Source organism: Podarcis cretensis (assembly GCF_951804945.1).
Source record: "Podarcis cretensis genome assembly, chromosome: 12".
NCBI classification, from domain to species: Eukaryota; Metazoa; Chordata; class Lepidosauria; order Squamata; family Lacertidae; genus Podarcis; species Podarcis cretensis.
In genome coordinates this window covers 45,678,869-45,687,703 of record NC_137181.1, presented here as the reverse complement: position 1 = coordinate 45,687,703, position 8,835 = coordinate 45,678,869, and positions in this window count along the sequence as shown.

Below are 8,835 nucleotides of genomic sequence, written 5' to 3'. Positions count from 1 at the left end.
GAGGTCAAAGGTAGCGCCCTTCCTGCAAGGCCCGTCTCCCGACTGTAATATAGTTTATCTGTAGATTTGTATTCCCCCCTCCCCTTTCAACCTTGTACGAGCAAACAAAACAAAAGCGAGGACAAACGATAGCGGGGAGCGAGGATGAGGAAGCGAAGTGATATGCGTTTCCCAGATGACGCAACTCTGCGCTCCATCCAAGGGTTCCCAGAGGGCAGGGCGCACCGGGCGCACCAAACAAGAACTCCCACCGGGACTCAGGGCAGGAAAACCTGGATAATTTCCTTCATTTGAAGAGGCAACCTACAGTGGGGGTCGGACAGGGACCCTGCCACGTTATTTGAAGCAAAGAGGCCTTGTCAAAATGTTGAGATGCCCAACCATCATCCACACGGCTATTCGGGATGCGACGCCTGACCCGCCACAAACGTATGCATGTGTGCAACCATACGTGTCTGCCGTCCAAAATAAAGCCAACAGGTATTTTAAAAAACGCAGCCTCTACATTTTATAATAATAATTTTTCTTCATTTTCAATTACCATCCAATAATAGCCTCATTATAACAACTCCAAATTATAATACAATTACTAATACCAATAATTCAAATAGTGATAATGATTAAAGGTAAAGGTAAAGGTACCCCTGCCCGTACGGGCCAGTCTTGACAGACTCTGGGGTTGTGCGCCCATCTCACTTAAGAGGCCAGGGGCCAGCGCTGTCCGGAGACACTTCCGGGTCACGTGGCCAGCGTGACATCGCTGCTCTGGCGAGCCAGAGCCGCACACGGAAACGCCGTTTACCTTCCCGCTGGTAAGCGGTCCCTATTTATCTACTTGCACCCAGAGGTGCTTTCGAACTGCTAGGTTGGCAGGCGCTGGGACCGAGCAGCGGGAGCCCACCCCGCCGCAGGGATTCGAACCGCCGACCTTTCGATCGGCAAGCCCTAGGCGCTGAGGCTTTTACCCACAGCGCCACCTGCGTCCCACGTGATAATGATTAGGACCACCTAAATTATTTAATTCAGCCTCTACATTTTAAAGCACTATGATAGTTTTTTTAAAAACTGTCTTGACGTCCCTCAAAGGATTCTGGGAGCTGTAGTTTGTTGAGTGTGCTCCTCACGTTGGTCACAGTTTCCTCAGATGGTTCTTCACAGGGAATTCTGGGGATTTTTATTATTTCTGTTATTCTGATTCTTATATAACACATTTATTCGAAAATTACAATACAGCTTTGTCCACTGCCGTAATATCACAGAGTGAGCACTCCAACCCTGAATTCCTCATCACTTTCGTGTTGGCTCACCAAATACCCTCAGTAGGAACCCAACTACCAATTTTATTTACTAGGCATTTTCAATTAATATGTCCCCTCCACAAATACCCCTGCGATGAAGAATAACAAATATTGTTATTAGAGTGTGTGTGTGTTTAAAAAAGATTATGTGGTGTAGAAATGCTTTTAAATAAATAATATTGGAAAAAAACACACATCACGAATAAGAATAAAATGGTAGCAAAAACCCCCAATAACGCCCAGAAGTATAAAACTAAGAGTTACCAGTATAAAAACTGAGGAACATACATTAAAAGCAAACTGGATTTTTTCTTTAAAGTATTTTGTATGCATCTCAAGATGAGCAAAATAGGGTTCTCACTAGATCTCACCCACAAGGGAATTCCACAATCTTTGCGCATGGCGTTTTACACAGAGCTATAATCAAACATGACAGATCTCTGCCCCAAGGAGATGACAGTGGAGGAAATAAAATAGTAGAGGAAGGGGAAAAGAGACCAGATATATTGAGGAATGAATGTAAGCCAACATGATTAAATTAAAATTCCATGTTATGGGCTGAAGCCAGTTAAGTGATACGTGTAGGGTATCAATAGATCATTATAAACAAAATAATAAAACATCTAAACAGAAGTCTGTTTTTTAAAAAAGTTAATTTACATGGTACTGGGGTTCACATATGAATGGCTATGTGAAATTCAGTTATCCTCATTCTACCCTGCAGGTAGATTCTCCTTTGGGCTTTAAAAACTGCATAAGTTCGGAATACTTTTGTTGTCTTTTCTCTCTCTCCAGCGCAGAGTGATTGCCAGTAGACTATTTCCTGGACATTATTAGGTATTCCTAACAATGTTCTGCACTAACCTAAATGCTTTGGCTCTTTCCAGCAAGGCTTTAATGAAAGATCCTAGTGGATATATTTGGATTTTAATTTTAATCAGCTTCAGAATGTACACTGAAGTCATTGCCAGAATTTCAGGTTTTAGTCCAATTATTTCTCTGTCCATTTTTCATGAGTTTCACTGCATGGAAAGCTTAAAAGGAGGAAAAAGTGAGAAAGAAATAACTATGGATTTACAAGTGGAGTTATGAGATATGGGATGCAGACGTTGCTATGGCAACTAGACTTTAAGGCGATCTTCCATTGTCAACCCTACATGTCAGGTTTTTAGCATCTTGCAGGTTAAAATGTGGAATAGAAGGTAAAATTCCTAAGGCAGCCACTTTTATTGTATCTCTAGGTGCCTGTGCCAATAATTGCTATTTGCCATGAGCGGATGACCCTTGGGCATAGCCAGGGGGTGCACCCCCCAAAATCAAGTAAATAAATAAAAATACTTAACTAACTGACCAATTGCATCGCAGATAACAACAACAACAACAACATTTTATTTATACCCCACCCTCCCTGGCCAAGACCAGGCTCAGGGCGGCTAACACTGAATATAAATACAGTAAAAAAAAAATTTAAAAAAACCAAACAGTAGATTAAAATATAAGTTAGAGTACAGTTTAAAATGCAGCTTAAAATGCAGCCTCGTTTTAGTGGTAGCCTATAGATCAATGCCATAAGGGGAGAAAACGTCAAATATTCACCGGCACCAGCTATCCATGCTGGTCCTCCATGGGCCAGCAAAAAGAGCTGAGGGAAAATTTATATACAAAATCCCATATAAGGGGTTCCATATAAAAAAAAAAATGAGAGGGGGGGGGGTCAGACTGAGTCCAGCCCAAAGGCCAGGCAGAACAGCTCCATCTTGCAGGCCTGCGGAAAGATGTCAAATCCCGCAGGGCCCTAGTCTCTCGTGACAGAGCGTTCCACCAAGCCGGGGCCAGAGCTGAAAAGGCCCTGGCCCTGGTTGATAACTCGGTTCTGCCCTCCCAACATAAAGCCTGCCCCCTCCACTAAAATAAACCCTGGCTATGCCCATGGGATGACCCCACAAACCCATTACCTCTTTCCAATGTAGCATCACATCTACACCGCACATTTAATGCACATTTAAAGTACAGTTGTACCTTGGTTCGCAAACGCCTTGCGACTCGAACATTTTGGCTCCCGAACGCCACAAACCCAGAATGAGTGTTCTGGTTTGTGAACATTCTTTGGAACTCGAACATCCGGCATGGGTTACGCAGCTTCCGATTGGCTGCAGGACCTTCCTGCAGCCAATCGGATGCCGCACCTTGGTTTCCGAATGTTTCAGAAGTGGAATGGACTTCCGGAATGGATTCCGTCCGACTGCCGAGGTATCACTGTACTTGCTTCCACCCCAAAGCATCCTGGGAACTGTAGTTTGTTAAGGGTACTGGGAATTGTAGCTCTGTGAAGGATAAATTACAGTTTTCAGGATTCTTATTTTTTTTGGGGGGAGCATGTGTTTTAAATGTGCATTTAATGTACTGGGTGGATGTGACACCCGCTGCTGCTCCTCTGTAGAAGCTGTCCAGTCTACCTGAGATCAGCTGCAAAGACTCTTTTACGAACATGCACCTGAACAGCATTTGGAGTGAGATGCCATCAGTATAATGACGATACACTGTTTGTCCTTGTTCTTCAAGTGGAATTCCAGAAGTTCTGAACCGGGTCAGGAGTCAGTATGAGCTTTTCTTGGCACCTCCTTGGCAGAGAAATTTTGCTCAGTACACATCCCTGGTTGTTTTTCTCTGGGTTGGTGGTGTGAAAAAGGAGGGAAGGGAGGAGAGAGAGCTAACTAATCCTTAATGTCCTAATTCAAGAGGATGACTGCCAAACCATTCTCTCCTTCCTGAGGATACCTGATAACTCTTGAGTGGGTGGGTGGAGATGGCAAAATTCTCAGTTGGTTTGAACAGCTGCATACTTTAATGTCCAATTTCCTATATTTGTCTCTGCTGGGATGCAGTCGCTGCTTCTTAAGAGAGGGAAGAATATCAGTTTAGCTTTATTATACAGACAATTCCTAAGAAGAGCTAAAAGGGCTGATATGAAAATTGGGGATTTTAAATAATATTTTTTCTCCTTTAGCTGAAAGCACTAAAAAGTTGTAATCATAAAGGATGCTCGTATTGTATGGCTAGGTATTTGTACACATACTGTAGGTAGGATTGCCAAATGACCCCTAAAACATGGCCCTGGCCTGCTCTTGTGCATTTAACAGCAGCTTACTGTAAAGAAATTGGCAGATCCAGCTTCTCATAGCATCACACATACCCTCCAAATGTACCTATTTTCTGGGGACAGTCCCAGATTTACAAAAGCCATCCCAGTTTCTGATTTGATACCAGAATGTCCTGCTTTTCCTTAAAGGTAAAGGTAAAGGTACCCCTGCCCGTACGGGCCAGTCTTGACAGACTCTGGGGTTGTGCGCCCATCTCACTTAAGAGGCCAGGGGCCAGCGCTGTCCGGAGACACTTCCGGGTCACGTGGCCAGCGTGACATCGCTGCTCTGGCAAGCCAGAGCTGCACACGGAAACGCCGTTTACCTTCCCGCTGGTAAGCGGTCCCTATTTATCTACTTGCACCCGGAGGTGCTTTCGAACTGCTAGGTTGGCAGGCGCTGGGACCGAGCAGCGGGAGCGCACCCCGCCGCAGGGATTCGAACCGCCGACCTTTCGATCGGCAAGTCCTAGGCGCTGAGGCTTTAGCCCACAGCGCCACCTGCTTTTCCTTAGGATGCTCCTATTTTTATTGGAGAAAGGCTGGATGGAATAGGATGTCCCTATTTTCCCTATGATCTGCAATTTATATTGCAGGCATCTGTGCTGTACTGGTTTTGATACTTTTATTTAGTCACATATATCCAGACATGTAATTTTATTATGTACTTTTTAAAAAGAAACTCTTGATATATGTTTTGATAATTCAATTGTATATATATATATATTTAAAGTCAGTTTTTACTTCTTTCTCAGTGAATATTTTCTGCTATTTTATTTTAACTGCATATAACTTCCCCCCCATTAAGCAGTATATAAATCTTGTAAAAACAAATAGATGTAAATTCAGTGTCAGAAAGAAAAACAGGCAGATTCAGCCAATAATTTAGGTATGTTAAGCTAGTGCTAATGAGCTTTTCCTGTGTGCCAAGCCGGAGAGTAGTTAGTTTAAAGATGAAGGAAGTTTATTGAGATAGCAGGAGTCAAGCCAATGCTGGAGATATGAATGCCTTTATTCTCTTCTTTAAAGAAATCAAAATCAAAATGGTGTTGGGGGAAGCATTCTTTCCCTCCTGCCGACAGCAGCTTTGATTTAAAATGTCAGCAAAGAGATCACATCACTGGCAGCCAATATTACTTCCTTGCTCACTGCAAGGGTGTTGACAGAAGGCAGTAAAGTCTCTTCAGGCATGACATCAAGTCAGATAGTGTGCTTCCCAAGGCAGATCTCACGTCACATCAATATTCTAGCATCTAATTCACAGGTTATAAATTTAGAACCAGTTTTCTGGCTATGTTCTCTGAACTGCGGCTAGGGGATAGTAGCCACAAACTTTCTTTAAAAATAAATAAATCATAGACAAGGTTTTACAGGACTAGAATAAATGTCGGACACCTAGTAACATTTGTCAATTGCAAGGGTGATCCCAAAACTGCATTTTATTTCCCCCTAAAATGACTCTGAGACCATACCACCCCCATAGGCCTTTTTTTACACGATACCGTATGATCATATAAGATGGGGGGGGGGTGTGCCTGGCTTACTAGTAGTACATGTGAAAAGGATTTAGGAGTCTTGCTGGGCTACAAGCTTAACATGAGTCAACAGCGTGATGCAGCAGCAATAAATGCTAATGCTATTCTAGGCAGCATCAAGAGAAGTACCTTTCATGTCCAGATCAAATAATAGTACCACTCTATTCTGCCTTGGTCAGACCACACCTGGGATACTGTGTCCAGGCAGCAGTAAAAACTATTCAGTCAAAATACTTATACAGTGGTACCTCTGGTTATGTACTTAATTCGTTCCAGAGGTCCTTTCTTAACCTGAAGCACCACTTTAACTAATGGGACCTCCCGCTGCTGTTGCGCTGCTATTTCTGTTCTCATCCTGAAGCAAAGTTCTTAACGCAAGGTACTATTTCTGGGTTAGCGGAGTCTATAACCTGAAGCGTATGTAACCTGAAGTGTATGTAACCCAAGGTACCACTGTATTTACATTATAACCAGCTTAAGACATATGCCTAAAGCTGGAGCAAGCAGAGGGATGTCTGCATCCAACAAAGGTCAAAGGAAGAGAGAGAGGAACAGGAAGTACTACTGTATATGTTCCTCTCCAAGAGAAGAGGGGAAATGACATCACACAGAACCCTCTCTAACAATTGTATTTCTGTGGTCTGAGTATCTACCTATCAACAATAAAGCTTTGTGGCATTAGCCACTTTTCATGCTAACTAGCGAGAATATGCATTTGTTAGGTTTGGCTGCTATTCTCCCACAGTTCAGAAAAGAGGTGCCATGTGGGTCAGTCAGAAAAATGTGACTGGTGACTGAAGGAAACACATCTTTCATCCTCCCTGTCCTCCTTTTGTACCAGCACATGAGCTGAGCCATTCAAAGCCAACTGTACGTGTTCAGCTAGGTTTGGCAATTTATGATGCAAGATCATAAGAGTCTTCCACATCGGTAAATGTCATGGACTGGTTGGACACAGGAATGGTGGAAGGAACGAGATGGGAAACCCTCAATGAAAGACGACTCAGAGCCCGGGGAGTGGTGGTGGGACAAAGAGGAGTGGGCAGAAGGAGATTAGGAGGAGGAGGTGTCAGAAGCTGGAGAGATAACAGGACTTGCTGAGTTGGGTGTCATGGTCTGGTTCATGGGCGATCGAAGTCCCAGCAGGGGATGTCAGGACTGGGGGCAATGTCGAGAACCTGCTCGACATCCGTAATAATCAGTCTCACGCAAAGATGGGTTGAAGAAATCTGACTGCCTCAGGAGCTGCTGCAGCCAAACATTTATTGTGTGTAGCCAAAAAGATACAAATACCAAGAAGCAACTTTTCCCTCCGCTGGCAGATAAGGACAAATGCCATACCATCACACCAGGCCCACGTAGTCGATCAGGCTATGCTACGTGGACCAATCATGGGGCAGCATGAGCTGTCCACACGTTGATCATGCTCCAAGCAATGCCTTTTGCTATGAAATCACCTTGCAATAATAAACTTTCGCCCATGCTCTTATGTGCAAACAACCATTTTCCCACAGGGCAAGATGGAGGGATGGGGGCAGGAACGGGGGTCCAGAAGCCAGAATTCAGGAGTCCGAGGGTCCGAGGGTCAGGAAGCAAGGAGTCACGAAGACAGGGGTCCGAGGATCAAGAAGCAAGGAGTCACGGGTCCGAGGATCAAGAAGCAGGGAGTCAAGAAACCAAAGTTCAAAGATCAGGAAGCAAGAAGCCAAATGCAGCAAAGTGGGAAACGAGTTGCTGTGGCAAAGAGCTGAAGGGAAAAGCTGACCTTATAACCCTTCCCAGCTCTTGCCACCAGGTGCTGTGAATTACCAATCAGCTTCACCTGTGAGGCCGCACCTTGCCTCTTCAGAACAAACTTAGGAAGGCCCCAGTCCTGTAAAGTCCTATCGGTCACAGGGCCTGGCTCCTGCATGCACTCCTGACACTGGGAGAGTCTGTGGCAGAGAGAAGTCCAGAAGCAGAAACCAAAGCAGGCGAGTGGGAGCAGGGAGGCTGGTGAAAAGTCGCGGGTATCTCCTCCTGCTGCTGCTCAAGCTCACCACTGTCTCCCAGAACCAGAAAAGGACTGAAATTGGGGAAAGCCATGGAGAGCAAGGGACTTAGACAGTTGGGGGAGATGGGGACTTTCAGTCTCAGCAACTGATTCATAAGACCTAACAGGGATGAGTTGCTGTACTCAATAAGCCTGACACTCAGCCAAGTCTGTGAAGATTGTGTTTTTGCTAATACAGTGGTACCCCAGGTTAAGTACTTAATTCGTTCCAGAGGTCCGTTCTTAACCTAAAGCTGTTCTTAACCTGAAGCACTATTTCTGGGTTAGCGGAGTCTGTAACCTGAAGCATATGTAACCTGAAGCGTATGTAACCGGAGGTACCACATTAAATAGTTAACTCCAAAGCTCACTCTTTGACAATAAGTGGGATGCTTTGGACCAGACACAGGAAACTCCGGCCCTGTAGTTTGGGACTACAATTCCCACCACCCCTAGCTAACAGGACCAGTGGTCAGGGATGATGGGAATTGTAGTCCCAAACATCTGGAGGGCCAGAGTTTGCCTATGCCTGCTTTGGACCTTACATGCCTGAGCCTTGGGCTGGCCTGCCGCCACCTTCTGCCACAGCCAGTAGCCCAGTTTAAACAGAACAGGCTTGGGTGAGCCTTGGACCAGCAGGCTCTCCCCTCCCCTCCTCTCTCCCTGCCCCCACCCCCGCCATGAGGCAGGTCTTTCATCCTGAGTACACTGAACATCTGAAAGAGAGGTCTGCATCCTGTGTGTCCAACAGACAGCGGGACTGAGGGGCGGGGAATGCAGCAGGCAGCATCCACGACAAGTTTAGGAAAGTCTGACCATTTGAACGTTTAG